At 47.0% G+C, this 20642-nt stretch overlaps 22 non-coding genes across 22 annotated transcripts; all 22 read right to left on the bottom strand.

Annotated features, from left to right (window-relative positions):
- Positions 1 to 158: 158 nt before the first annotated feature.
- Positions 159 to 231, bottom strand: TRNAV-UAC (transfer RNA valine (anticodon UAC)). Its single transcript has one exon. It is a non-coding gene; the product is annotated as a tRNA-Val (tRNA).
- Positions 232 to 616: 385 nt separating this feature from the next.
- Positions 617 to 688, bottom strand: TRNAP-CGG (transfer RNA proline (anticodon CGG)). Its single transcript has one exon. It is a non-coding gene; the product is annotated as a tRNA-Pro (tRNA).
- Positions 689 to 2474: 1786 nt separating this feature from the next.
- TRNAP-AGG (transfer RNA proline (anticodon AGG)) lies at positions 2475 to 2546 on the bottom strand. The gene has a single exon. It is a non-coding gene; the product is annotated as a tRNA-Pro (tRNA).
- An 887-nt stretch (positions 2547 to 3433) lies between these two features.
- On the bottom strand, positions 3434 to 3505 carry TRNAP-CGG (transfer RNA proline (anticodon CGG)). Its single transcript has one exon. It is a non-coding gene; the product is annotated as a tRNA-Pro (tRNA).
- A 1327-nt stretch (positions 3506 to 4832) lies between these two features.
- On the bottom strand, positions 4833 to 4905 carry TRNAV-AAC (transfer RNA valine (anticodon AAC)). Its single transcript has one exon. It is a non-coding gene; the product is annotated as a tRNA-Val (tRNA).
- Positions 4906 to 5291: 386 nt separating this feature from the next.
- On the bottom strand, positions 5292 to 5363 carry TRNAP-AGG (transfer RNA proline (anticodon AGG)). The gene has a single exon. It is a non-coding gene; the product is annotated as a tRNA-Pro (tRNA).
- A 420-nt stretch (positions 5364 to 5783) lies between these two features.
- Positions 5784 to 5856, bottom strand: TRNAV-UAC (transfer RNA valine (anticodon UAC)). The gene has a single exon. It is a non-coding gene; the product is annotated as a tRNA-Val (tRNA).
- Positions 5857 to 6241: 385 nt separating this feature from the next.
- TRNAP-CGG (transfer RNA proline (anticodon CGG)) lies at positions 6242 to 6313 on the bottom strand. The gene has a single exon. It is a non-coding gene; the product is annotated as a tRNA-Pro (tRNA).
- A 1776-nt stretch (positions 6314 to 8089) lies between these two features.
- TRNAP-AGG (transfer RNA proline (anticodon AGG)) lies at positions 8090 to 8161 on the bottom strand. Its single transcript has one exon. It is a non-coding gene; the product is annotated as a tRNA-Pro (tRNA).
- Positions 8162 to 8590: 429 nt separating this feature from the next.
- TRNAV-UAC (transfer RNA valine (anticodon UAC)) lies at positions 8591 to 8663 on the bottom strand. Its single transcript has one exon. It is a non-coding gene; the product is annotated as a tRNA-Val (tRNA).
- A 385-nt stretch (positions 8664 to 9048) lies between these two features.
- On the bottom strand, positions 9049 to 9120 carry TRNAP-CGG (transfer RNA proline (anticodon CGG)). The gene has a single exon. It is a non-coding gene; the product is annotated as a tRNA-Pro (tRNA).
- A 1797-nt stretch (positions 9121 to 10917) lies between these two features.
- TRNAP-AGG (transfer RNA proline (anticodon AGG)) lies at positions 10918 to 10989 on the bottom strand. The gene has a single exon. It is a non-coding gene; the product is annotated as a tRNA-Pro (tRNA).
- Positions 10990 to 11418: 429 nt separating this feature from the next.
- TRNAV-UAC (transfer RNA valine (anticodon UAC)) lies at positions 11419 to 11491 on the bottom strand. Its single transcript has one exon. It is a non-coding gene; the product is annotated as a tRNA-Val (tRNA).
- Positions 11492 to 13745: 2254 nt separating this feature from the next.
- On the bottom strand, positions 13746 to 13817 carry TRNAP-AGG (transfer RNA proline (anticodon AGG)). The gene has a single exon. It is a non-coding gene; the product is annotated as a tRNA-Pro (tRNA).
- Positions 13818 to 14246: 429 nt separating this feature from the next.
- On the bottom strand, positions 14247 to 14319 carry TRNAV-UAC (transfer RNA valine (anticodon UAC)). The gene has a single exon. It is a non-coding gene; the product is annotated as a tRNA-Val (tRNA).
- A 385-nt stretch (positions 14320 to 14704) lies between these two features.
- On the bottom strand, positions 14705 to 14776 carry TRNAP-CGG (transfer RNA proline (anticodon CGG)). The gene has a single exon. It is a non-coding gene; the product is annotated as a tRNA-Pro (tRNA).
- A 1786-nt stretch (positions 14777 to 16562) lies between these two features.
- TRNAP-AGG (transfer RNA proline (anticodon AGG)) lies at positions 16563 to 16634 on the bottom strand. The gene has a single exon. It is a non-coding gene; the product is annotated as a tRNA-Pro (tRNA).
- A 429-nt stretch (positions 16635 to 17063) lies between these two features.
- On the bottom strand, positions 17064 to 17136 carry TRNAV-UAC (transfer RNA valine (anticodon UAC)). The gene has a single exon. It is a non-coding gene; the product is annotated as a tRNA-Val (tRNA).
- Positions 17137 to 17521: 385 nt separating this feature from the next.
- On the bottom strand, positions 17522 to 17593 carry TRNAP-CGG (transfer RNA proline (anticodon CGG)). The gene has a single exon. It is a non-coding gene; the product is annotated as a tRNA-Pro (tRNA).
- A 1786-nt stretch (positions 17594 to 19379) lies between these two features.
- On the bottom strand, positions 19380 to 19451 carry TRNAP-AGG (transfer RNA proline (anticodon AGG)). Its single transcript has one exon. It is a non-coding gene; the product is annotated as a tRNA-Pro (tRNA).
- Positions 19452 to 19880: 429 nt separating this feature from the next.
- On the bottom strand, positions 19881 to 19953 carry TRNAV-UAC (transfer RNA valine (anticodon UAC)). The gene has a single exon. It is a non-coding gene; the product is annotated as a tRNA-Val (tRNA).
- Positions 19954 to 20338: 385 nt separating this feature from the next.
- TRNAP-CGG (transfer RNA proline (anticodon CGG)) lies at positions 20339 to 20410 on the bottom strand. The gene has a single exon. It is a non-coding gene; the product is annotated as a tRNA-Pro (tRNA).
- Positions 20411 to 20642: the final 232 nt, after the last annotated feature.

The raw sequence follows: 20642 nt of genomic DNA, 5'->3' as shown, positions 1-20642 counted from the left end.
AGGACGTGCAAACGAATGGCGCAAACTATCGTCACTTCTCTTTTTGAGCTGTCACTGATGCCCCTGGAGCACAGTACGTCACGCTGGTGAGGGATAGACAGCTTCCATTATCTCAGCTTTCCTATAAGTTGAGAGAGTAAATGCAAACAATAAGCTGCTGTTTCTGCCCGGTCTCGAACCAGGGACCTTTCGCGTGTAAAGCGAACGTGATAACCACTACACCACAGAAACAGATACTCTTGCAGCAATCTTCTTGGCATGTAGTGGGCTGGAAAGCACAGACCAAGGGCCAATGTCCATGAAGCTCAACGTTGGACCCTTCTTACCCGATCTCTTTCTTTGGAAGAAAGGAACGAGGACCACTTTTATTCCAAAAGGCGATTTTAAAACCATACCTGAAATCACGCTAGAAAAACCCTTTGAATTTAATGTTCCTACACTGATGGTCCACCCCAGAAAAGCAGTTGCAAAGAAGTCCGGCACTGAAATTCTATACGCCAAAACTGGGAAACAGCGTGCAGGGAAAGGAACTTTTTCACCATACACGGCGTCTCATAGCATTGAAAAGAAGAAATGGTCCTACATAATAAGCAGCCTAAAAATAATTCCACAACATGGGCTCGTCCGGGATTTGAACCCGGGACCTCTCGCACCCGAAGCGAGAATCATACCCCTAGACCAACGAGCCTGATTCCCCTGTCAGCAATTTGAACAATTTCTGATGCGTCTTTCAGAAACAAAGCAGTGCTATTTGGCTGCTCTCTCTCTATGTGAGCCACACAAAGTCATGTTTTCTCTCAAGGTGTTGTTTTTTTCACTCTTGCAAGGAAGGGATCAGCCGATATCCTAGCTGCCAGTGAGCAGAAAAAAGGCACTGATGAGAACTGCAGGCACTTTCTGGCACTTGTACTTCTCTGCAAGTCCTGGACCCTTGCCCCATTAACTTCCACCCCAGAAGCAAGGGAGGGCCTGCCAATTCTTGCTCCTAAGAAAGAGGTGTTTGATTCTTGGATTCAAACACGCTCGATCAGGCTCGATCAGGCGAGATTTATATGAGTGGCTCGCAGGACTAAAACACTCACCTGGGAGACCCAGGGTGGCTGAATTCCCAGAATGGCCATTGTTGGGCAAGTCACCTCCTTTCCTCCTGCCTCAATCTAGAATTGGCTGCAAATCACAAGATAGAGTTCAATGTCCGTGTGTACTGCCTACTCCCAGCTACCTCTCTGTCTTCCTTATGTAAATTAAAATTCGCAAGGGGGGACCAATGACAATCTGCTCCTCCCACATAACCAGGAAGCCCTGTTGAACATGTCTGCCTGTGTTGTTGCAGGGACAGTGCCTTCTCCGCCCAAAAGGTGGCAGGAGAGCCTCACAACAAAGATGGGATCAACTGCTTAATGAGAAACCAGCACAGCAGTTAGTGTGATGGAGTGCAAATTTAACGGAAGGTGTGCCTGAGGTGTCCCTTCCAGGAATACATGGAATTGTGATTGAGGGCCCAGCCTGATCGTTGGTGGATTTCTCGTCATATGTTACAGGTCCGTGCAAAGATTGTGGTGTGTGGGGAATGCACTGCAAAAAACAGGACGATTTAAGGGTGTAAAAGAGACCTGTCAGAAGTGGGATTTGAAACCACGCCTCCATGAGGAGACCAGAAGTCTCAGTTGCACTGAAGATCAAGCTCTCTTGAGTCTGGTGCCTTAGACCACTCGGCCATCCTGACAGCCCTGGCTATGTACAGGTCTGACTCTTCTGTCTGCACTTGCCAATGTTTGCACTTACAGCGTTCGCAGCAATGTCACAGGTGTAAAGGCCCCACAATACACGATGGCATGATAAAATAAAAAGCTAGGCACAAGAGCGACCACTGATGGATGCGGATTACTTTGTTTCGTCTTGGAAAAGTAAAGGAAGTTTCCCACAGCTCGCTGGGTTCATGGACCGCCTCTTCTTAAGCTTGCATTGAGATAATAAGGTTTTAGAGGGTGCACATAAAAGCAGCTCATGCACAGTGTTTCTGCCCGGTCTCGAACAGGGGACCTTTCGCGTGTTAGGCGAACGTGATGACCACTACACTACAGAAACTAACTTGCTGTGTTTTACTGTTAGAGCAAGGTTCCTCTCAAGGATTCTCTCTAGTTCTATTCTGCTGTATCAGCAGCCACTCAGAAAGCGAGGAGCAAGTGTGAAAACTGCAGAGATATCAGCCAACATGCTTGCAATTAGACGTATTAAAAATTTACTTATGCAGGCATCGACAGACAAATATCTGATGCCTAAATGCCAGCAAGTACAGCTTGGGAAAGCATCACCTGGGACACACACAGACTAAGCATGAAGGCAGAAAAAGCATGGATATCCGTTTTTCTTCTGAGGTTCAAAATAATTTGTGCAACAATGCGCCGAGTGTAATGAGAAATAGTCAGGCATTGTCAGTTTTGAGTAGGATTCGTATGTTTACCTCTAAAAAAGGGCTCGTCCGGGATTTGAACCCAGGACCTCTCGCACCCTAAGCGAGAATCATACCCCTAGACCAACGAGCCGAGGCACACAAGAGTCATCTTTTGCACCGGCTCCGGGGGTTATTGGCAGCGAGTTGGTGAATGATTCACCCAAAGCAAGCAACTGCACATGCTGCTCTCTTCTGCAATATGGTTGCTGTCTTTTCCATGGCCGTCATCGAACAAGAAATGAAAATACCTCCATCCTTCAGACATTTTGTTTGCTCTAGGTGTATGCTCTCGGTGAGGACAATAAAACAATTTCTGCTCTCATGCCTTGCTTTCATCAAGTAGGCCCACCCTTCAGTACAAAAGGACGTGCAAACGAATGGCGCAAACTATCGTCACTTCTCTTTTTGAGCTGTCACTGAAGCCCCTGGAGCACAGTACGTCACGCTGGTGAGGGATAGACAGCTTCCATTATCTCAGCTTTCCTATAAGTTGAGAGAGTAAATGCAAGCAATAAGCTGCTGTTTCTGCCCGGTCTCAAACCAGGGACCTTTCGCGAATAAAGCGAACGTGATAACCACTACACTACAGAAACAGATACTCTTGCAGGAATCTTCTTGGCATGTAGTGGGCTGGAAAGCACAGACCAAGGGCCAATGTCCATGAAGCTCAACGTTGGACCCTCCTTACCCGATCTCTTTCTTTGGAAGAAAGGAACGAGGACCACTTTTATTCCAAAAGGCGATTTTAAAACCATACCTGAAATCACGCTAGAAAAACACTTTGAATTTAATGTTCCTACACTGATGGTCCACCCCAGAAAAGCAGTTGCAAAGAAGTCCGGCACTGAAATTCTATACGCCAAAAGTGGGAAACAGCGTGCAGGGAAAGGAACTTTCTCACCATACACGGCGTCTTATAGCATTGAAAAGAAGAAATGGTCCTATATAATAAGCAGCCTAAAAATAATTCCACAACATGGGCTCGTCCGGGATTTGAACCCGGGACCTCTCGCACCCGAAGCGAGAATCATACCCCTAGACCAACGAGCCTGATTCCCCTGTCAGCAATTTGAACAATTTCTGATGCGTCTTTCAGAAACAAAGCAGTGCTATTTGGCTGCTCTCTCTCTATGTGAGCCACACAAAGTCATGTTTTCTCTCAAGGTGTTGTTTTTTTCACTCTTGCAAGGAAGGGATCAGCCGATATCCTAGCTGCCAGTGAGCAGAAAAAAGGCACTGATGAGAACTGCAGGCACTTTCTGGCACTTGTACTTCTCTGCAAGTCCTGGACCCTTGCCCCATTAACTTCCACCCCAGAAGCAAGGGAGGGCCTGCCAATTCTTGCCCCTAAGAAAGAGGTGTTTGATTCTTGGATTCAAACACGCTCGATCAGGCTCGATCAGGCGAGATTTATATGAGTGGCTCGCAGGACTGAAACACTCACCTGGGAGACCCAGGGTGGCTGAATTCCCAGAATGGCCATTGTTGGGCAAGTCACCTCCTTTCCTCCTGCCTCAATCTAGAATTGGCTGCAAATCACAAGATAGAGTTCAATGTCCGTGTGTACTGCCTACTCCCAGCTACCTCTCTGTCTTCCTTATGTAAATTAAAATTCGCAAGGGGGGACCAATGACAATCTGCTCCTCCCACATAACCAGGAAGCCCTGTTGAACATGTCTGCCTGTGTTGTTGCAGGGACAGTGCCTTCTCCGCCCAAAAGGTGGCAGGAGAGCCTCACAACAAAGATGGGATCAACTGCTTAATGAGAAACCAGCACAGCAGTTAGTGTGATGGAGTGCAAATTTAACGGAAGGTGTGCCTGAGGTGTCCCTTCCAGGAATACATGGAATTGTGATTGAGGGCCCAGCCTGATCGTTGGTGGATTTCTCGTCATATGTTACAGGTCCGTGCAAAGATTGTGGTGTGTGGGGAATGCACTGCAAAAAACAGGACGATTTAAGGGTGTAAAAGAGACCTGTCAGAAGTGGGATTTGAACCCACACCTCCATGAGGAGACCAGAAGTCTCAGTTGCACTGAAGATCAAGCTCTCTTGAGTCTGGCGCCTAAGACCACTCGGCCATCCTGACAGCCCTGGCTATGTACAGGTCTGACTCTTCTGTCTGCACTTGCCAATGTTTGCACTTACAGCGTTCGCAGCAATGTCACAGGTGTAAAGGCCCCACAATACAACATGGCATGATAAAAAAAAAAGCTAGGCACAAGAGCGACCACTGATGGATGCGGATTACTTTGTTTCGTCTTGGAAAAGTAAAGGAAGTTTCCCACAGCTCGCTGGGTTCATGGACCGCCTCTTCTTAAGCTTGCATTGAGATAATAAGGTTTTAGAGGGTGCACATAAAAGCAGCTCATGCACAGTGTTTCTGCCCGGTCTCGAACCGGGGACCTTTCGCGTGTTAGGCGAACGTGATGACCACTACACTACAGAAACTAACTTGCTGTGTTTAACTGTTAGAGCAAGGTTCCTCTCAAGGATTCTCTCTACTTCTATTCTGCTGTATCAGCAGCCACTCAGAAAGCGAGGAGCAAGTGTGAAAACTGCAGAGATATCAGCCAACATGCTTGCAATTAGACGTATTAAAAATTTACTTATGCAGGCATCGACAGACAAATATCTGATGCCTAAATGCCAGCAAGTACAGCTTGGGAAAGCATCACCTGGGACACACACAGACTAAGCATGAAGGCAGAAAAAGCATGGATATCCGTTTTTCTTCTGAGGTTCAAAATAATTTGTGCAACAATGCGCCGAGTGTAATGAGAAATAGTCAGGCATTGTCAGTTTTGAGTAGGATTCGTATGTTTACCTCTAAAAAAGGGCTCGTCCGGGATTTGAACCCGGGACCTCTCGCACCCTAAGCGAGAATCATACCCCTAGACCAACGAGCCGAGGCACACAAGAGTCACCTTTTGCACCGGCTCCGGGGGTTATTGGCAGCGAGTTGGTGAATGATTCACCCAAAGCAAGCAACTGCACATGCTGCTCTCTTCTGCAATATGGTTGCTGTCTTTTCCATGGCCGTCATCGAACAAGAAATGAAAATACCTCCATCCTTCAGACATTTTGTTTGCTCTAGGTGTATGCTCTCGGTGAGGACAATAAAACAATTTCTGCTCTCATGCCTTGCTTTCATCAAGTAGGCCCACCCTTCAGTACAAAAGGACGTGCAAACGAATGGCGCAAACTATCGTCACTTCTCTTTTTGAGCTGTCACTGATGCACAGTACGTCACGCTGGTGAGGGATAGACAGCTTCCATTATCTCAGCTTTCCTATAAGTTGAGAGAGTAAATGCAAACAATAAGCTGCTGTTTCTGCCCGGTCTCGAACCAGGGACCTTTCGCGTGTAAAGCGAACGTGATAACCACTACACCACAGAAACAGATACTCTTGCAGCAATCTTCTTGGCATGTAGTGGGCTGGAAAGCACAGACCAAGGGCCAATGTCCATGAAGCTCAACGTTGGACCCTTCTTACCCGATCTCTTTCTTTGGAAGAAAGGAACGAGGACCACTTTTATTCCAAAAGGCGATTTTAAAACCATACCTGAAATCACGCTAGAAAAACACTTTGAATTTAATGTTCCTACACTGATGGTCCACCCCAGAAAAGCAGTTGCAAAGAAGTCCGGCACTGAAATTCTATACGCCAAAACTGGGAAACAGCGTGCAGGGAAAGGAACTTTTTCACCATACACGGCGTCTCATAGCATTGAAAAGAAGAAATGGTCCTACATAATAAGCAGCCTAAAAATAATTCCACAACATGGGCTCGTCCGGGATTTGAACCCGGGACCTCTCGCACCCGAAGCGAGAATCATACCCCTAGACCAACGAGCCTGATTCCCCTGTCAGCAATTTGAACAATTTCTGATGCGTCTTTCAGAAACAAAGCAGTGCTATTTGGCTGCTCTCTCTCTATGTGAGCCACACAAAGTCATGTTTTCTCTCAAGGTGTTGTTTTTTTCACTCTTGCAAGGAAGGGATCAGCCGATATCCTAGCTGCCAGTGAGCAGAAAAAAGGCACTGATGAGAACTGCAGGCACTTTCTGGCACTTGTACTTCTCTGCAAGTCCTGGACCCTTGCCCCATTAACTTCCACCCCAGAAGCAAGGGAGGGCCTGCCAATTCTTGCTCCTAAGAAAGAGGTGTTTGATTCTTGGATTCAAACACGCTCGATCAGGCGAGATTTATATGAGTGGCTCGCAGGACTGAAACACTCACCTGGGAGACCCAGGGTGGCTGAATTCCCAGAATGGCCATTGTTGGGCAAGTCACCTCCTTTCCTCCTGCCTCAATCTAGAATTGGCTGCAAATCACAAGATAGAGTTCAATGTCCGTGTGTACTGCCTACTCCCAGCTACCTCTCTGTCTTCCTTATGTAAATTAAAATTCGCAAGGGGGGACCAATGACAATCTGCTCCTACCACATAACCAGGAAGCCCTGTTGAACATGTCTGCCTGTGTTGTTGCAGGGACAGTGCCTTCTCCGCCCAAAAGGTGGCAGGAGAGCCTCACAACAAAGATGGGATCAACTGCTTAATGAGAAACCAGCACAGCAGTTAGTGTGATGGAGTGCAAATTTAACGGAAGGTGTGCCTGAGGTGTCCCTTCCAGGAATACATGGAATTGTGATTGAGGGCCCAGCCTGATCGTTGGTGGATTTCTCGTCATATGTTACAGGTCCGTGCAAAGATTGTGGTGTGTGGGGAATGCACTGCAAAAAACAGGACGATTTAAGGGTGTAAAAGAGACCTGTCAGAAGTGGGATTTGAACCCACGCCTCCATGAGGAGACCAGAAGTCTCAGTTGCACTGAAGATCAAGCTCTCTTGAGTCTGGTGCCTTAGACCACTCGGCCATCCTGACAGCCCTGGCTATGTACAGGTCTGACTCTTCTGTCTGCACTTGCCAATGTTTGCACTTACAGCGTTCGCAGCAATGTCACAGGTGTAAAGGCCCCACAATACACGATGGCATGATAAAATAAAAAGCTAGGCACAAGAGCGACCACTGATGGATGCGGATTACTTTGTTTCGTCTTGGAAAAGTAAAGGAAGTTTCCCACAGCTCGCTGGGTTCATGGACCGCCTCTTCTTAAGCTTGCATTGAGATAATAAGGTTTTAGAGGGTGCACATAAAAGCAGCTCATGCACAGTGTTTCTGCCCGGTCTCGAACAGGGGACCTTTCGCGTGTTAGGCGAACGTGATGACCACTACACTACAGAAACTAACTTGCTGTGTTTTACGGTTAGAGCAAGGTTCCTCTCAAGGATTCTCTCTGCTTCTATTCTGCTGTATCAGCAGCCACTCAGAAAGCGAGGAGCAAGTGTGAAAACTGCAGAGATATCAGCCAACATGCTTGCAATTAGACGTATTAAAAATGTACTTATGCAGGCATCAACAGACAAATATCTGATGCCTAAATGCCAGCAAGTACAGCTTGGGAAAGCATCACCTGGGACACACACAGACTAAGCATGAAGGCAGAAAAAGCATGGATATCCGTTTTTCTTCTGAGGTTCAAAATAATTTGTGCAACAATGCGCCGAGTGTAATGAGAAATAGTCAGGCATTGTCAGTTTTGAGTAGGATTCGTATGTTTACCTCTAAAAAAGGGCTCGTCCGGGATTTGAACCCGGGACCTCTCGCACCCTAAGCGAGAATCATACCCCTAGACCAACGAGCCGAGGCACACAAGAGACACCTTTTGCACCGGCTCCGGGAGTTATTGGCAGCGAGTTGGTGAATGATTCACCCAAAGCAAGCAACTGCACATGCTGCTCTCTTCTGCAATATGGTTGCTGTCTTTTCCATGGCCGTCATCGAACAAGAAATGAAAATACCTCCATCCTTCAGACATTTTGTTTGCTCTAGGTGTATGCTCTCGGTGAGGACAATAAAACAATTTCTGCTCTCATGCCTTGCTTTCATCAAGTAGGCCCACCCTTCAGTACAAAAGGACGTGCAAACGAATGGCGCAAACTATCGTCACTTCTCTTTTTGAGCTGTCACTGATGCCCCTGGAGCACAGTACGTCACGCTGGTGAGGGATAGACAGCTTCCATTATCTCAGCTTTCCTATAAGTTGAGAGAGTAAATGCAAACAATAAGCTGCTGTTTCTGCCCGGTCTCGAACCAGGGACCTTTCGCGTGTAAAGCGAACGTGATAACCACTACACCACAGAAACAGATACTCTTGCAGCAATCTTCTTGGCATGTAGTGGGCTGGAAAGCACAGACCAAGGGCCAATGTCCATGAAGCTCAACGTTGGACCCTCCTTACCCGATCTCTTTCTTTGGAAGAAAGGAACGAGGACCACTTTTATTCCAAAAGGCGATTTTAAAACCATACCTGAAATCACGCTAGAAAAACACTTTGAATTTAATGTTCCTACACTGATGGTCCACCCCAGAAAAGCAGTTGCAAAGAAGTCCGGCACTGAAATTCTATACGCCAAAACTGGGAAACAGCGTGCAGGGAAAGGAACTTTTTCACCATACATGACGTCTTATAGCATTGAAAAGAAGAAATGGTCCTACATAATAAGCAGCCTAAAAATAATTCCACAACATGGGCTCGTCCGGGATTTGAACCCGGGACCTCTCGCACCCGAAGCGAGAATCATACCCCTAGACCAACGAGCCTGATTCCCCTGTCAGCAATTTGAACAATTTCTGATGCGTCTTTCAGAAACAAAGCAGTGCTATTTGGCTGCTCTCTCTCTATGTGAGCCACACAAAGTCATGTTTTCTCTCAAGGTGTTGTTTTTTTCACTCTTGCAAGGAAGGGATCAGCCGATATCCTAGCTGCCAGTGAGCAGAAAAAAGGCACTGATGAGAACTGCAGGCACTTTCTGGCACTTGTACTTCTCTGCAAGTCCTGGACCCTTGCCCCAAAAACTTCCACCCCAGAAGCAAGGGAGGGCCTGCCAATTCTTGCTCCTAAGAAAGAGGTGTTTGATTCTTGGATTCAAACACGCTCACTCAGAGCTCGATCAGGCTCGATCAGGCGAGATTTATATGAGTGGCTCGCAGGACTGAAACACTCACCTGGGAGACCCAGGGTGGCTGAATTCCCAGAATGGCCATTGTTGGGCAAGTCACCTCCTTTCCTCCTGCCTCAATCTAGAATTGGCTGCAAATCACAAGATAGAGTTCAATGTCCGTGTGTACTGCCTACTCCCAGCTACCTCTCTGTCTTCCTTATGTAAATTAAAATTCGCAAGGGGGGACCAATGACAATCTGCTCCTCCCACATAACCAGGAAGCCCTGTTGAACATGTCTGCCTGTGTTGTTGCAGGGACAGTGCCTTCTCCGCCCAAAAGGTGGCAGGAGAGCCTCACAACAAAGATGGGATCAACTGCTTAATGAGAAACCAGCACAGCAGTTAGTGTGATGGAGTGCAAATTTAACGGAAGGTGTGCCTGAGGTGTCCCTTCCAGGAATACATGGAATTGTGATTGAGGGCCCAGCCTGATCGTTGGTGGATTTCTCGTCATATGTTACAGGTCCGTGCAAAGATTGTGGTGTGTGGGGAATGCACTGCAAAAAACAGGACGATTTAAGGGTGTAAAAGAGACCTGTCAGAAGTGGGATTTTAACCCACGCCTCCATGAGGAGACCAGAAGTCTCAGTTACACTGAAGATCAAGCTCTCTTGAGTCTGGCGCCTTAGACCACTCGGCCATCCTGACAGCCCTGGCTATGTACAGGTCTGACTCTTCTGTCTGCACTTGCCAATGTTTGCACTTACAGCGTTCGCAGCAATGTCACAGGTGTAAAGGCCCCACAATACAACATGGCATGATAAAAAAAAAAGCTAGGCACAAGAGCGACCACTGATGGATGCGGATTACTTTGTTTCGTCTTGGAAAAGTAAAGGAAGTTTCCCACAGCTCGCTGGGTTCATGGACCGCCTCTTCTTAAGCTTGCATTGAGATAATAAGGTTTTAGAGGGTGCACATAAAAGCAGCTCATGCACAGTGTTTCTGCCCAGTCTCGAACCGGGGACCTTTCGCGTGTTAGGCGAACGTGATGACCACTACACTACAGAAACTAACTTGCTGTGTTTAACTGTTAGAGCAAGGTTCCTCTCAAGGATTCTCTCTACTTCTATTCTGCTGTATCAGCAGCCACTCAGAAAGCGAGGAGCAAGTGTGAAAACTGCAGAGATATCAGCCAACATGCTTGCAATTAGACGTATTAAAAATTTACTTATGCAGGCATCGACAGACAAATATCTGATGCCTAAATGCCAGCAAGTACAGCTTGGGAAAGCATCACCTGGGACACACACAGACTAAGCATGAAGGCAGAAAAAGCATGGATATCCGTTTTTCTTCTGAGGTTCAAAATAATTTGTGCAACAATGCGCCGAGTGTAATGAGAAATAGTCAGGCATTGTCAGTTTTGAGTAGGATTCGTATGTTTACCTCTAAAAAAGGGCTCGTCCGGGATTTGAACCCGGGACCTCTCGCACCCTAAGCGAGAATCATACCCCTAGACCAACGAGCCGAGGCACACAAGAGTCACCTTTTGCACCGGCTCCGGGGGTTATTGGCAGCGAGTTGGTGAATGATTCACCCAAAGCAAGCAACTGCACATGCTGCTCTCTTCTGCAATATGGTTGCTGTCTTTTCCATGGCCGTCATCGAACAAGAAATGAAAATACCTCCATCCTTCAGACATTTTGTTTGCTCTAGGTGTATGCTCTCGGTGAGGACAATAAAACAATTTCTGCTCTCATGCCTTGCTTTCATCAAGTAGGCCCACCCTTCAGTACAAAAGGACGTGCAAACGAATGGCGCAAACTATCGTCACTTCTCTTTTTGAGCTGTCACTGATGCCCCTGGAGCACAGTACGTCACGCTGGTGAGGGATAGACAGCTTCCATTATCTCAGCTTTCCTATAAGTTGAGAGAGTAAATGCAAACAATAAGCTGCTGTTTCTGCCCGGTCTTGAACCAGGGACCTTTCGCGTGTAAAGCGAACGTGATAACCACTACACCACAGAAACAGATAGTCTTGCAGCAATCTTCTTGGCATGTAGTGGGCTGGAAAGCACAGACCAAGGGCCAATGTCCATGAAGCTCAACGTTGGACCCTCCTTACCCGATCTCTTTCCTTGGAAGAAAGGAACGAGGACCACTTTTATTCCAAAAGGCGATTTTAAAACCATACCTGAAATCACACTAGAAAAACACTTTGAATTTAATGTTCCTACACTGATGGTCCACCCCAGAAAAGCAGTTGCAAAGAAGTCCGGCACTGAAATTCTATAAGCCAAAAGTGGGAAACAGCGTGCAGGGAAAGGAACTTTCTCACCATACACGGCGTCTTATAGCATTGAAAAGAAGAAATGGTCCTATATAATAAGCAGCCTAAAAATAATTCCACAGCATGGGCTCGTGCGGGATTTGAACCCGGGACCTCTCGCACCCGAATCGAGAATCATACCCCTAGACCAACGAGCCTGATTCCCCTGTCGGCAATTTGAACAATTTCTGATGCGTCTTTCAGAAACAAAGCAGTGCTATTTGGCTGCTCTCTCTCTATGTGAGCCACACAAAGTCATGTTTTCTCTCAAGGTGTTGTTTTTTTCACTCTTGCAAGGAAGGGATCAGCTGATATCCTAGCTGCCAGTGAGCAGAAAAGAGGCACTGATGAGAACTGCAGGCACTTTCTGGCCCTTGTACTTCTCTGCAAGTCCTGGACCCTTGCCCCATAAACTTCCACCCCAGAAGCAAGGGAGGGCCTGCCAATTCTTGCTCCTAAGAAAGAGGCGTTTGATTCTTGGATTCAAACACGCTCACTCAGCGCTCGATCAGGCTCGATCAGGCGAGATTTATATGAGTGGCTCGCAGGACTGAAACACTCACCTGGGAGACCCAGGGTGGCTGAATTCCCAGAATGGCCATTGTTGGGCAAGTCACCTCCTTTCCTCCTGCCTCAATCTAGAATTGGCTGCAAATCACAAGATAGAGTTCAATGTCCGTGTGTACTGCCTACTCCCAGCTACCTCTCTGTCTTCCTTATGTAAATTAAAATTCGCAAGGGGGGACCAATGACAATCTGCTCCTCCCACATAACCAGGAAGCCCTGTTGAACATGTCTGCCTGTGTTGTTGCAGGGACAGTGCCTTCTCCGCCCAAAAGGTGGCAGGAGAGCCTCACAACAAAGATGGGATCAACTGCTTAATGAGAAACCAGCACAGCAGTTAGTGTGATGGAGTGCAAATTTAACGGAAGGTGTGCCTGAGGTGTCCCTTCCAGGAATACATGGAATTGTGATTGAGGGCCCAGCCTGATCGTTGGTGGATTTCTCGTCATATGTTACAGGTCCGTGCAAAGATTGTGGTGTGTGGGGAATGCACTGCAAAAAACAGGACGATTTAAGGGTGTAAAAGAGACCTGTCAGAAGTGGGATTTTAACCCACGCCTCCATGAGGAGACCAGAAGTCTCAGTTACACTGAAGATCAAGCTCTCTTGAGTCTGGCGCCTTAGACCACTCGGCCATCCTGACAGCCCTGGCTATGTACAGGTCTGACTCTTCTGTCTGCACTTGCCAATGTTTGCACTTACAGCGTTCGCAGCAATGTCACAGGTGTAAAGGCCCCACAATACAACATGGCATGATAAAAAAAAAAGCTAGGCACAAGAGCGACCACTGATGGATGCGGATTACTTTGTTTCGTCTTGGAAAAGTAAAGGAAGTTTCCCACAGCTCGCTGGGTTCATGGACCGCCTCTTCTTAAGCTTGCATTGAGATAATAAGGTTTTAGAGGGTGCACATAAAAGCAGCTCATGCACAGTGTTTCTGCCCAGTCTCGAACCGGGGACCTTTCGCGTGTTAGGCGAACGTGATGACCACTACACTACAGAAACTAACTTGCTGTGTTTAACTGTTAGAGCAAGGTTCCTCTCAAGGATTCTCTCTACTTCTATTCTGCTGTATCAGCAGCCACTCAGAAAGCGAGGAGCAAGTGTGAAAACTGCAGAGATATCAGCCAACATGCTTGCAATTAGACGTATTAAAAATTTACTTATGCAGGCATCGACAGACAAATATCTGATGCCTAAATGCCAGCAAGTACAGCTTGGGAAAGCATCACCTGGGACACACACAGACTAAGCATGAAGGCAGAAAAAGCATGGATATCCGTTTTTCTTCTGAGGTTCAAAATAATTTGTGCAACAATGCGCCGAGTGTAATGAGAAATAGTCAGGCATTGTCAGTTTTGAGTAGGATTCGTATGTTTACCTCTAAAAAAGGGCTCGTCCGGGATTTGAACCCGGGACCTCTCGCACCCTAAGCGAGAATCATACCCCTAGACCAACGAGCCGAGGCACACGAGAGTCACCTTTTGCACCGGCTCCGGGGGTTATTGGCAGCGAGTTGGTGAATGATTCACCCAAAGCAAGCAACTGCACATGCTGCTCTCTTCTGCAATATGGTTGCTGTCTTTTCCATGGCCGTCATCGAACAAGAAATGAAAATACCTCCATCCTTCAGACATTTTGTTTGCTCTAGGTGTATGCTCTCGGTGAGGACAATAAAACAATTTCTGCTCTCATGCCTTGCTTTCATCAAGTAGGCCCACCCTTCAGTACAAAAGGACGTGCAAACGAATGGCGCAAACTATCGTCACTTCTCTTTTTGAGCTGTCACTGATGCCCCTGGAGCACAGTACGTCACGCTGGTGAGGGATAGACAGCTTCCATTATCTCAGCTTTCCTATAAGTTGAGAGAGTAAATGCAAACAATAAGCTGCTGTTTCTGCCCGGTCTCGAACCAGGGACCTTTCGCATGTAAAGCGAACGTGATAACCACTACACCACAGAAACAGATACTCTTGCAGCAATCTTCTTGGCATGTAGTGGGCTGGAAAGCACAGACCAAGGGCCAATGTCCATGAAGCTCAACGTTGGACCCTTCTTACCCGATCTCTTTCTTTGGAAGAAAGGAACGAGGACCACTTTTATTCCAAAAGGCGATTTTAAAACCATACCTGAAATCACGCTAGAAAAACCCTTTGAATTTAATGTTCCTACACTGATGGTCCACCCCAGAAAAGCAGTTGCAAAGAAGTCCGGCACTGAAATTCTATACGCCAAAACTGGGAAACAGCGTGCAGGGAAAGGAACTTTTTCACCATACACGGCGTCTCATAGCATTGAAAAGAAGAAATGGTCCTACATAATAAGCAGCCTAAAAATAATTCCACAACATGGGCTCGTTCGGGATTTGAACCCGGGACCTCTCGCACCCGAAGCGAGAATCATACCCCTAGACCAACGAGCCTGATTCCCCTGTCAGCAATTTGAACAATTTCTGATGCGTCTTTCAGAAACAAAGCAGTGCTATTTGGCTGCTCTCTCTCTATGTGAGCCACACAAAGTCATGTTTTCTCTCAAGGTGTTGTTTTTTTCACTCTTGCAAGGAAGGGATCAGCCGATATCCTAGCTGCCAGTGAGCAGAAAAAAGGCACTGATGAGAACTGCAGGCACTTTCTGGCACTTGTACTTCTCTGCAAGTCCTGGACCCTTGCCCCATTAACTTCCACCCCAGAAGCAAGGGAGGGCCTGCCAATTCTTGCTCCTAAGAAAGAGGTGTTTGATTCTTGGATTCAAACACGCTCGATCAGGCTCGATCAGGCGAGATTTATATGAGTGGCTCGCAGGACTGAAACACTCACCTGGGAGACCCAGGGTGGCTGAATTCCCAGAATGGCCATTGTTGGGCAAGTCACCTCCTTTCCTCCTGCCTCAATCTAGAATTGGCTGCAAATCACAAGATAGAGTTCAATGTCCGTGTGTACTGCCTACTCCCAGCTACCTCTCTGTCTTCCTTATGTAAATTAAAATTCGCAAGGGGGGACCAATGACAATCTGCTCCTCCCACATAACCAGGAAGCCCTGTTGAACATGTCTGCCTGTGTTGTTGCAGGGACAGTGCCTTCTCCGCCCAAAAGGTGGCAGGAGAGCCTCACAACAAAGATGGGATCAACTGCTTAATGAGAAACCAGCACAGCAGTTAGTGTGATGGAGTGCAAATTTAACGGAAGGTGTGCCTGAGGTGTCCCTTCCAGGAATACATGGAATTGTGATTGAGGGCCCAGCCTGATCGATGGTGGATTTCTCGTCATATGTTACAGGTCCGTGCAAAGATTGTGGTGTGTGGGGAATGCACTGCAAAAAACAGGACGATTTAAGGGTGTAAAAGAGACCTGTCAGAAGTGGGATTTGAACCCACGCCTCCATGAGGAGACCAGAAGTCTCAGTTGCACTGAAGATCAAGCTCTCTTGAGTCTGGTGCCTTAGACCACTCGGCCATCCTGACAGCCCTGGCTATGTACAGGTCTGACTCTTCTGTCTGCACTTGCCAATGTTTGCACTTACAGCGTTCGCAGCAATGTCACAGGTGTAAAGGCCCCACAATACACGATGGCATGATAAAATAAAAAGCTAGGCACAAGAGCGACCACTGATGGATGCGGATTACTTTGTTTCGTCTTGGAAAAGTAAAGGAAGTTTCCCACAGCTCGCTGGGTTCATGGACCGCCTCTTCTTAAGCTTGCATTGAGATAATAAGGTTTTAGAGGGTGCACATAAAAGCAGCTCATGCACAGTGTTTCTGCCCAGTCTCGAACCGGGGACCTTTCGCGTGTTAGGCGAACGTGATGACCACTACACTACAGAAACTAACTTGCTGTGTTTAACTGTTAGAGCAAGGTTCCTCTCAAGGATTCTCTCTACTTCTATTCTGCTGTATCAGCAGCCACTCAGAAAGCGAGGAGCAAGTGTGAAAACTGCAGAGATATCAGCCAACATGCTTGCAATTAGACGTATTAAAAATTTACTTATGCAGGCATCGACAGACAAATATCTGATGCCTAAATGCCAGCAAGTACAGCTTGGGAAAGCATCACCTGGGACACACACAGACTAAGCATGAAGGCAGAAAAAGCATGGATATCCGTTTTTCTTCTGAGGTTCAAAATAATTTGTGCAACAATGCGCCGAGTGTAATGAGAAATAGTCAGGCATTGTCAGTTTTGAGTAGGATTCGTATGTTTACCTCTAAAAAAGGGCTCGTCCGGGATTTGAACCCGGGACCTCTCGCACCCTAAGCGAGAATCATACCCCTAGACCAACGAGCCGAGGCACACAAGAGTCACCTTTTGCACCGGCTCCGGGGGTTATTGGCAGCGAGTTGGTGAATGATTCACCCAAAGCAAGCAACTGCACATGCTGCTCTCTTCTGCAATATGGTTGCTGTCTTTTCCATGGCCGTCATCGAACAAGAAATGAAAATACCTCCATCCTTCAGACATTTTGTTTGCTCTAGGTGTATGCTCTCGGTGAGGACAATAAAACAATTTCTGCTCTCATGCCTTGCTTTCATCAAGTAGGCCCACCCTTCAGTACAAAAGGACGTGCAAACGAATGGCGCAAACTATCGTCACTTCTCTTTTTGAGCTGTCACTGATGCCCCTGGAGCACAGTACGTCACGCTGGTGAGGGATAGACAGCTTCCATTATCTCAGCTTTCCTATAAGTTGAGAGAGTAAATGCAAACAATAAGCTGCTGTTTCTGCCCGGTCTCGAACCAGGGACCTTTCGCGTGTAAAGCGAACGTGATAACCACTACACCACAGAAACAGATACTCTTGCAGCAATCTTCTTGGCATGTAGTGGGATGGAAAGCACAGACCAAGGGCCAATGTCCATGAAGCTCAACGTTGGACCCTTCTTACCCGATCTCTTTCTTTGGAAGAAAGGAACGAGGACCACTTTTATTCCAAAAGGCGATTTTAAAACCATACCTGAAATCACGCTAGAAAAACCCTTTGAATTTAATGTTCCTACACTGATGGTCCACCCCAGAAAAGCAGTTGCAAAGAAGTCCGGCACTGAAATTCTATACGCCAAAACTGGGAAACAGCGTGCAGGGAAAGGAACTTTTTCACCATACACGGCGTCTCATAGCATTGAAAAGAAGAAATGGTCCTACATAATAAGCAGCCTAAAAATAATTCCACAACATGGGCTCGTCCGGGATTTGAACCCGGGACCTCTCGCACCCGAAGCGAGAATCATACCCCTAGACCAACGAGCCTGATTCCCCTGTCAGCAATTTGAACAATTTCTGATGCGTCTTTCAGAAACAAAGCAGTGCTATTTGGCTGCTCTCTCTCTATGTGAGCCACACAAAGTCATGTTTTCTCTCAAGGTGTTGTTTTTTTCACTCTTGCAAGGAAGGGATCAGCCGATATCCTAGCTGCCAGTGAGCAGAAAAAAGGCACTGATGAGAACTGCAGGCACTTTCTGGCACTTGTACTTCTCTGCAAGTCCTGGACCCTTGCCCCATTAACTTCCACCCCAGAAGCAAGGGAGGGCCTGCCAATTCTTGCTCCTAAGAAAGAGGTGTTTGATTCTTGGATTCAAACACGCTCGATCAGGCTCGATCAGGCGAGATTTATATGAGTGGCTCGCAGGACTAAAACACTCACCTGGGAGACCCAGGGTGGCTGAATTCCCAGAATGGCCATTGTTGGGCAAGTCACCTCCTTTCCTCCTGCCTCAATCTAGAATTGGCTGCAAATCACAAGATAGAGTTCAATGTCCGTGTGTACTGCCTACTCCCAGCTACCTCTCTGTCTTCCTTATGTAAATTAAAATTCGCAAGGGGGGACCAATGACAATCTGCTCCTCCCACATAACCAGGAAGCCCTGTTGAACATGTCTGCCTGTGTTGTTGCAGGGACAGTGCCTTCTCCGCCCAAAAGGTGGCAGGAGAGCCTCACAACAAAGATGGGATCAACTGCTTAATGAGAAACCAGCACAGCAGTTAGTGTGATGGAGTGCAAATTTAACGGAAGGTGTGCCTGAGGTGTCCCTTCCAGGAATACATGGAATTGTGATTGAGGGCCCAGCCTGATCGTTGGTGGATTTCTCGTCATATGTTACAGGTCCGTGCAAAGATTGTGGTGTGTGGGGAATGCACTGCAAAAAACAGGACGATTTAAGGGTGTAAAAGAGACCTGTCAGAAGTGGGATTTGAAACCACGCCTCCATGAGGAGACCAGAAGTCTCAGTTGCACTGAAGATCAAGCTCTCTTGAGTCTGGTGCCTTAGACCACTCGGCCATCCTGACAGCCCTGGCTATGTACAGGTCTGACTCTTCTGTCTGCACTTGCCAATGTTTGCACTTACAGCGTTCGCAGCAATGTCACAGGTGTAAAGGCCCCACAATACACGATGGCATGATAAAATAAAAAGCTAGGCACAAGAGCGACCACTGATGGATGCGGATTACTTTGTTTCGTCTTGGAAAAGTAAAGGAAGTTTCCCACAGCTCGCTGGGTTCATGGACCGCCTCTTCTTAAGCTTGCATTGAGATAATAAGGTTTTAGAGGGTGCACATAAAAGCAGCTCATGCACAGTGTTTCTGCCCGGTCTCGAACAGGGGACCTTTCGCGTGTTAGGCGAACGTGATGACCACTACACTACAGAAACTAACTTGCTGTGTTTTACTGTTAGAGCAAGGTTCCTCTCAAGGATTCTCTCTAGTTCTATTCTGCTGTATCAGCAGCCACTCAGAAAGCGAGGAGCAAGTGTGAAAACTGCAGAGATATCAGCCAACATGCTTGCAATTAGACGTATTAAAAATTTACTTATGCAGGCATCGACAGACAAATATCTGATGCCTAAATGCCAGCAAGTACAGCTTGGGAAAGCATCACCTGGGACACACACAGACTAAGCATGAAGGCAGAAAAAGCATGGATATCCGTTTTTCTTCTGAGGTTCAAAATAATTTGTGCAACAATGCGCCGAGTGTAATGAGAAATAGTCAGGCATTGTCAGTTTTGAGTAGGATTCGTATGTTTACCTCTAAAAAAGGGCTCGTCCGGGATTTGAACCCAGGACCTCTCGCACCCTAAGCGAGAATCATACCCCTAGACCAACGAGCCGAGGCACACAAGAGTCATCTTTTGCACCGGCTCCGGGGGTTATTGGCAGCGAGTTGGTGAATGATTCACCCAAAGCAAGCAACTGCACATGCTGCTCTCTTCTGCAATATGGTTGCTGTCTTTTCCATGGCCGTCATCGAACAAGAAATGAAAATACCTCCATCCTTCAGACATTTTGTTTGCTCTAGGTGTATGCTCTCGGTGAGGACAATAAAACAATTTCTGCTCTCATGCCTTGCTTTCATCAAGTAGGCCCACCCTTCAGTACAAAAGGACGTGCAAACGAATGGCGCAAACTATCGTCACTTCTCTTTTTGAGCTGTCACTGATGCCCCTGGAGCACAGTACGTCACGCTGGTGAGGGATAGACAGCTTCCATTATCTCAGCTTTCCTATAAGTTGAGAGAGTAAATGCAAACAATAAGCTGCTGTTTCTGCCCGGTCTCGAACCAGGGACCTTTCGCGTGTAAAGCGAACGTGATAACCACTACACCACAGAAACAGATACTCTTGCAGCAATCTTCTTGGCATGTAGTGGGCTGGAAAGCACAGACCAAGGGCCAATGTCCATGAAGCTCAACGTTGGACCCTTCTTACCCGATCTCTTTCTTTGGAAGAAAGGAACGAGGACCACTTTTATTCCAAAAGGCAATTTTAAAACCATACCTGAAATCACGCTAGAAAAACCCTTTGAATGTAATGTTCCTACACTGATGGTCCACCCCAGAAAAGCAGTTGCAAAGAAGTCCGGCACTGAAATTCTATACGCCAAAACTGGGAAACAGCGTGCAGGGAAAGGAACTTTTTCACCATACACGGCGTCTCATAGCATTGAAAAGAAGAAATGGTCCTACATAATAAGCAGCCTAAAAATAATTCCACAACATGGGCTCGTCCGGGATTTGAACCCGGGACCTCTCGCACCCGAAGCGAGAATCATACCCCTAGACCAACGAGCCTGATTCCCCTGTCAGCAATTTGAACAATTTCTGATGCGTCTTTCAGAAACAAAGCAGTGCTATTTGGCTGCTCTCTCTCTATGTGAGCCACACAAAGTCATGTTTTCTCTCAAGGTGTTGTTTTTTTCACTCTTGCAAGGAAGGGATCAGCCGATATCCTAGCTGCCAGTGAGCAGAAAAAAGGCACTGATGAGAACTGCAGGCAATTTCTGGCACTTGTACTTCTCTGCAA

Source organism: Triturus cristatus, chromosome 10, assembly GCF_964204655.1.
Source record: "Triturus cristatus chromosome 10, aTriCri1.1, whole genome shotgun sequence".
In the NCBI taxonomy this organism is placed as follows: domain Eukaryota; kingdom Metazoa; phylum Chordata; class Amphibia; order Caudata; family Salamandridae; genus Triturus; species Triturus cristatus.
Note: the sequence above shows the minus strand (reverse complement) of the source record. Positions and strands in the feature narration are given on the sequence as shown.